The following is an 8284-nucleotide window of genomic DNA, read 5'->3' as shown; positions in this document are numbered from 1 at the left end:
AACATATTGAGGCTGGCCAACAACAGGGAATATAAATGAAAGGTCCCACGATTTTGTACATATTTAGTACGTTAGAGGGTCTTGAGCAGGTTTTTCTCTTCAGTGATTGTGATGTTTTTCAAATGTCTGTTTCCTTGTTTCGTGTCTTAATATTGTCTTTGGTGATGTTGCAGAGGAAGCTACTTTGATGCAATACAAATTACAGACTGGATCTAACAATAAAGTATTATCGTATCATATATCAATATCATGACAATTTTGCCTAAAGGGGCTTTACAATCTACACTGCATACGACACCCTCTGTTGTTGGAGCCTCATTTCAGATCAACTTTATGACTTCATATAGCTAAACAAAAAGACAAAACTCAGCATACCTTATTTCATTGTTTTATTTTATCCTCACATGGAACCGTTCAATGCTTCACATCAATGAGATTATGTGTTGTTTTCCCTCCCCAGTCTGACCATGAGGTGGCGCTTCCTTCCTCTTCCTCTCCTCCTCTCCTCTCTCCTTCTCTCGCTCCTCTCCCTGCTGATGGAGGGAGATTCAGGATTCAGGATCTGTGCCTACAATGTGGACAACTTCAACTTGGCCAAAGCGTCACAAAGAAGAGTTCTACACACTCTGACACGGGTAGGACACACACACACACACACACACACACACACACACACACACACACACACACACACACACACACACACACACACACACACACACACACACACACACACACACACACACACACACACACACACACACACACACACACACACACACACACACACACACAGTATACATCACTTCAGGGGATATTACATTGACTTACATGCATTTCCTGGAGACTTACCCTAAACCTAACCAAGTCTTCACCATAAAATGAAGGATTCCCTTCACGGAGACCTCCATTATGTCCCCATAAGGGAGGCGAGTCCCCACACGTGACTGTGTAAACAGATGAAGGTCCCCACAAGGATAGTAAGGCTAGGCCACACAGACAGAGAGAGACACACACACACACACACACACACACACACACACACACACACACACACACACACACACACACACACACACACACACACACACACACACACACACACACACACACACACACACACACACACACACACACACACACACACACACACACACACACACACACACACACACACACACACACACACACACACACACACACTGTTGTTTAATCCGTCCACAGTGAGTCAGTGACTTAGTTAGTTGACTTGAGTTAGCCTAGAGGGTAAATGATCAATTCCAGCTATAAGAGACTCTGGAGATAATATTATAAATGATCCCAAGCTAATAAACCGCAAATGCGAATTCCAAACATTTGACTCCAATTTATATCAAACTGAGTGCACAGCACAAGACCATAGCCTGGATACATTGTTTAAGAATGTTACACTTCCTGTACTAAATGCTACTCAGAAACACGAGTTGGAATCTTCTGTCACACCAAACGAAATAGCGTCTGCCATAAAATCTCTTACATTGGGTAAGACCCCTGGGTGTGATGGCTTTAGTATTGAATTTTATAAATGCTTTCTGGAAGTGTTGTCGCCATTGTTGGTTATGTTGTATAACGACATGATAGAAAAACAATCAATGCCCCTAACAATGCGTACCGCCACATTATGTCTACTTCTGAAACCTGGGAAGGATCATCGATAGATGAGCAACTACCGACCCCTAAGTCTTCTTAACAATGATTACAAAGTGTTTGCAAAAATCCTAGCCCTTCGCCTGGAGGAAGTTATCCCATCCCTAGTGAATCTAGACCAGGTAGGATTTGTAGCCGGACGCCAGTCAGCTAATAACATGAGAAGGCTGCTCCAGGTTATTTTTAGCGCCAACACCCTCCATCTCCCAGCAATGGCAATATCACTGGATGCAGAGAAAGCCTTAGACAGAATAGAATGGCCATATTTATTTAATGTTCGATCAAAATTTGGATTTGGCCCTGTCTGTATGAGATGGTTTAAAGCTCTTTACAATAAGCCAGTCTCCTCAGTCAGAAGCAACAACATGCTTTCTGATCCTTTCCCCCTGCATCGGGGAACACGGCAGGGATGTCCAATATCCCCTCTAATATTCATTTGAGCTCTCGAGCCCTTGGCTTGTCCCAGGAAAATCCAGGAATTATGGGTATCCCAAAGTGCGGACATCAGCTCAAAATAAACTTATAAGCTGATGATATCCTTTTAACATTAGTTGACTAATATATAATAAATTGGAGTAAAAGTGAAGCCATGCCACTAAACTGTCAGACTCACTCTAATCACTTAGGCTCTGCTCCTTTTGTTTGGAAAGCTGATGGATTGAGATACTTGGGCATAAACATCAGATCTGCAATTAACAAGATCTTCTAAATGAATGGTCCAGGCTTACTTAGAACTATTAAAGATGACTTGAGAAGATGGACTACTTTACCCCTATCGCTGTGGGGAAGGGTGAATGTGTTACAGATGAATGTCCTACCAAGATTGACCTGATAATAATTGACAATAAATACATACAAAAATTAATCTCTGGAAGCCGCAGTGCTGTAAAAAGCACGACCAATCATCTGAGCCGGCCCGGCTAAAGTAACTGGATGGCCTACCTGCCTGTCAGCCTTCCATCTGTGCACAAACTTATCTCGTGGCCTCATTGATGATGCGCGTTCGTTTGTGTTGGAGGAGGGACTCTGTAAGAAAGTCTGAAGGAAGAGGCATATTTTTTCCGGTTGTGTCCTACTTGTGATGTGTGTGAGCCATGTCCTTGTCTGTGTGTTTTTGTCTTTTGTCTTTATTTTAATAAAATATAAATGTAAAAAAAAAAAAAAGTCGCCAATTCACGAGTCCAAGTGACTCTCGAGTCCCCACTTTCCGAGTCGGAGTCCAAGTCCGAGTCACCCAAGAAGAGTCCAAGTCAAGTCAGAGTCACAAGTCTTCATGTATTAATCTAAGTGGATGTATTTGTTGAAATGTAGCTCTAGCTCCTCTACATTGCTTTTATCCTGTCATTGTATACTAATGTGTCTATTGAACTGCTGCGAAGCGAGTCTGGCTACAATACTTGTATAGAAAGTGCTATACAAATATAAAGCTTATTACTAATATTATTATTATTATTATTTATTAATAATATATTAAATATTATATCATGAAGTCCAACAGCCAACAAGTGAACGTTTCAATTAAGATTAAGCCCCAGAAAGCACATGGCTATACTTAGCATTCAAAATGACTACATTCTGCATGTTAAGTAGCCATGTGCTTTCGTGTTATCGGCTGAATCTTTATTTAATTATTTGATCACATTACTCTGATGATTTTGTTCAAGACAGCCTACCTATATGTCTGAACTCGATCATTTTTTCACATAACGGAGATTTTGCGCTGCTCTTTCCCAATGTCGAAGCAAAATCTGTGAAAGCATACAGCACGATGCGGGGTGTGTCTCTGGACATCTTTAGACTGGAATAGCGGGGGCGCGCCCAGTACGTGAACTCACCTCGCAGGTGCACACGCCAGGACAGAGTACATCTGACTCGAGACAAAACTTGCTCAAATCCGAGTCCAAGTCGGAGCATCAGTGCTCGAGTCGAGTCCGAGTCAATCAGTGCGCGAGTCGAGTCACGAGTCCCGAAAATCGGCACTCGAGTCTGAGTCCAGGACTTGAGTACTCTATGGCCCTGTCTCAGGTCGACTATTTTCATTTCCTCGCTCCTCGGTCTCACCGGAAGTTGATTTGTCTGCGCCATCTTGAGTACCGTCCCATGGCTCTTATTTCTGCCCGAGGACCGAGGACCGAGGAGCGAGGAGCGATAATGCAGGAGCGATAATGGAGGTACCACCAGACCATCCTCCGATGAAATCCTCAGATACTCGCCCCGCCCCCTTACTGTGTATCGCTCACTGATTGGACGATGCAGTGCATGCACTGATCTGATGCTTCTTGACATGAGAGCAGTTTCCCAGCGGAGTGAAGAAAATAAATGAAACTCACGGGAGTCACTCCTCAGTTTAAACTGTGTTTTGTTTCAATTCATGTATCATTTAGTTACAAATATGTGATATATCTGAACAACAAAGTGGTCAAAAATCATTTTATTCATTTTTTGGAAACATTTTCATGATCGCTTTTTTCGTTTTATATTTTCATTTACTGTCATTTCCATTCAGTCAGTCATTAAGTGCTATTAAAATGTTAATGTGCTACATATCCACACAAACAAAGTGTGCAATCCAATGAATGTTAATCTAACTGGGTTTTGAGAGATAACATATCTCTTTTTCTTCTCTCAATTATTTAATTTCTATTGTGCTCTAATCAATATTAATCAAACTATTGTTCGTTTATACATTTTAAGAATGGCGTTTATCTTTTTTGAGAATGAGTTCTTATTTGCTTTTATTTATTGGGGTCTACAACAGATGATACAAATGTTTGTGTCAGTAAATGTGTGGCAGGGGTGTTTGTGAAAATAACGGGGACAGAGCTGCTGTCAGACGAACAGCTGTGCGGCGTCATCACAAACGGACGTCGCTTCACGTGACGCTCCGGAGGAAAGGACGTCCAATTGCTCTTAAAACTAATTTCCCTGCTTCTCGTGGTTTCCTTGCATCCCTCCATGCTTCCCTGGAGGGAGGGACTAAACACAGGGAAACGACGCAAGTGAGGGAAGCAAGGATTTAATTTAACCGACCTGAGACGGGGCCTATCTCTGCTATCAGCTGAGAGATATACACAGCTCCTTCCTTCCTGCAGCGGTCAGACTGTATAGAGAGGCGAAGTCCCTCCCCTTCCGGGAGCCTCCATGGGACCCCGGAAGCGGAAAATTATACATAGAAGTCAATGGAGAGAGAAAAGTTATCTTTTGATCCCGTTTGAATTGTGCCACGAATGACACATATGTTTGTCAATCTTAAACAATCATTTCCATGCAAAAAAAGTCACAGTTTGTCGTAAAACTGCTGAAATATAAGACTATGAATAATACGCAACTAGAAAGACTACAAATCCCAAATGCATTCTGGGTCGCGTAAGTGATGTCATAGGCGATAATGCTCCAAGACTGGTTGTGACTCGCAAAGCAAAGAGGAAGAAGAAGACTGATTTATTCCCTCCAATAAATATAACAGATTGCTCCAATAAATTCACTTTTACAAGATGCCTTTGTGCTTTGTACGAGGTTGTAATCACAAAAGTGATCATACCACTTGCTCGTTCTATCGCTTCCCGTCTGATGAAAGGACCAGGAGTCGTTGGACCAAACATATCAGGTAATATACATGTTTTGCATGGAACATAGTCAAGTTAGCTACCTAGCTAGTAGCGAGCATGTTAGTTAGCATTATATTACATTACTTAGCCTTGTCATTTGTATTAGCCTTAACATGAAGTAAACCAAAATGTTAAACAGTAAGAGTAGTCATGATGGTAAGTATTTTGTGAAACATTTGAAGAGTAGCCTATCGCCCCCTCCACCAGGTGCTAAGGGGGCGGGAGGTAGGCTAACCCCACATTAGTATCAGCGATCTTTTCTACTTAATGCTATCTGCACAAATGGTTAACATTGACCATTAAAAGATCAGGCAGTTCAGGGAGAGTCGAAGGAAGGAAGGCAGGCAGGCAGCTTTGCATGACATTCTTCTGGATGTGTTTCATTGTGATGATAGTGAGAGTGAGTCAATCTGTTTGTTGGAAAGACAGTAGTTGAGTGATTACTGAGAGAAAATTATTAAAAGAGATAATTATTCAGTGTTGTTACTTTAAAGTGTTGTTACTGACCTTTTTCTCATTTATTTTCTTTACCTCACCTGTAACTGCTGAGACCCTGAGGAACATGCACTCTGGACTGACCTGCTCTGGCAACCTGATTTCCACTGTACGTAATAGTATTTGGTTATGGTATATTATTTATATACATCAAAGGCACAATGCACCCCCCAGAGACACACATGTATTGAGTGTGATATTTTGCATTGGTCATGTGAAATCATCTTTACATACTAGAAAACTGTAGGAGCGGCAACTTGTTTTGAAATTGAATTTTTAATATCCGATAATAAAGTTGATCTGTTTTCTTTATTCTTCTCTCTTCCCAGCTCCATCCATCACCATTCTCTGTTCCTGCAGGTCCTGCTTGCTAATCAATGCTCATATTTTTTTACACAATTACAAATAAAGTCAATGTATTGTATGACATGAAGTTGTGCTTCATTCTGAGTCAATAATAAATTCATTCTGCCTTCAGCTGCAAAATGATTGTGGACTGCACCGACATCCATGTAGCTGCCCCTAGGGCCCTATAAATTCCGTTTTCATTTTCACCAAATTCCGTTTTGTGTCTTTCTAAATTCCGTTTTTTCCGTTTTAATTTTTTAGAATTCTGTTTTTTCCGTTTTTTTCCGTTTTAATGTTTTGGAATTCTGTTTTTTTCCGTTTTTTTCCGTTTTAATGTTTTGGAATTCTGTTTTTTTAACCTATTTACTCGTATTTTACCACAAAAAAGGGTGTGTTTTAATGTTTTCAAATAAAATGTACACTAAATAGAAATGACCTCCCATTTATTGAGGCGACACAATATTGCACATTCCCTCAATACTTTATTTACTTGAAAAACTTGCAACAAAACATTGCACTTCAAGTTCCAACAAAAGTTTTCTTTTGAGCTGTAAACTTTCTAGTGAAAACAAATGGCATTTAAAAAAATAAAGTGCTCAACAAAAGTTAGCTTATGAGCTGTCAACTTTCCAGTGAAAACAAATGACATTTAAAAAAAAAAATAAAGCGCTCAATTAGCCTTTTTTTTCTTCAAGTGAAAAATGACAGCTTTAAACAAAACACTCAATTTCAGAGTCATTCAAAACATAAATCAAATTTAAAATATATTTTCCACAGTGCATAAAGTGCATCAAAAACAAGGCAAAAAAGTAGCAGGAAGTTCCTGAGTTATGAAACAACTTTCAAACTATATAAAGTGACTCTGAACAAATATCCAACTTGTAGGACTACTTAGTCCTTGCGAGCAAGTATCTTGTCTCTTCTAAGTTTCCCACCTAGCAGAGACATCGCCATTGAAATACATGATTGCCAGCCTCTTTGTGTTGAGCTCAGGGAGTGTCTCTCGCTTGTCTGTGAGGAGAGTTTTGTATTTGCTGAAGCTCCTCTCACAGTCAACTGAGCTGACTGGGAAGTAGATGTAGGGCACGGCCACTTCTGCAACTCTTGGAAATCGTGCACTCATTTGAACGAAGCAGTAACGCTAGTCTGTAGGGACGTGGAGGGCTTGCTAGCATTAGCTTGACATTTTTCCCTGTTCCTAACGTGACTTTTGGATAACAGGTGGTCATCGCACGTATTTTTGCGCTTCCAGTCAACAGAGTGTTGACAAAATTTACAATACATCACGTCACCCGACACGTAGAAGTCAGCGGGGAACTGCTCTGCTCGTGATTGAGCGGATAGCCCCTTATTCCGTATCTTTTTAGCTGACGGAGGGACAGCCATGCTTGCATTTCACTTGTGTTTGTTGGGGGTGGCGGGACGGGACCGCATGAGACAGTGACGCAGGGGTGTGTTACGCTGATTAGCGTCCCCCGGGAAAGTTTTCCCAGGTTTTTTGTTTCACTTCCTCACGAAAACAGCATTTCAGTCTAATTATGTCAAATTCCGTGATTATCTGCTTTTTTCGGGAATTTCCGCGATTCCGTCCGCGATTCCGCGATCGCGGAAAATATAGGGCCCTATGCCCCCCAGTAAGATGAACCAAGCAAAGCTGACACTCAACATACAGCTGTGCTCTTAAGTTGACATGAAGAATTTGTGAAATATTGGTAATAACAGGTTTAAATGATTATTAGTAATTAATTATATAATTTTCTCATCGTAGACGAGCAGACAGGGAGCAGATGAGAAAAGCAGAATATGCAGCTACCATTTTCCACATGGAAAAGAGAAAGGGCCAAGTGTATTTGAGTGGACAAAAGAGAAATCCCAAATACGAAAAATAAAATTATACAATTTACAGATATGTATACAAATAAATATATATCCTATATACACCATCATGTATAATGATGGTGTATGATGTAGAAGGAAGTGTGGTAGATAACAAGTAAATATAGAGTTACATACAGATCCATGTTACAGCAAAAGATGGAATAACTAAGAAGCACGCAGTATAATAATAATTACACGCAACAATTAAATAACTGCTCAGCATCTCCACCACAATCCCAATCTGCTGTGTCCTGTTTTCCTCCCCTCTG

At 40.7% G+C, this 8284-nt stretch overlaps 1 long non-coding RNA gene across 1 annotated transcript; it reads left to right on the top strand.

Moving 5' to 3' along the window:
• Positions 1-4338: 4338 nt before the first annotated feature.
• Positions 4339-6857, top strand: LOC307038212. The gene is made up of 2 exons (XR_013807925.1): positions 4339-5898; positions 6119-6857. It is a non-coding gene; the product is annotated as an uncharacterized lncRNA (long non-coding RNA).
• Positions 6858-8284: the final 1427 nt, after the last annotated feature.

This window comes from Notothenia rossii (assembly GCF_949606895.1).
Source record: "Notothenia rossii genome assembly, chromosome: 4".
NCBI classification, from domain to species: domain Eukaryota; kingdom Metazoa; phylum Chordata; class Actinopteri; order Perciformes; family Nototheniidae; genus Notothenia; species Notothenia rossii.
This window is presented reverse-complemented; position numbering and strand designations above follow the sequence as displayed.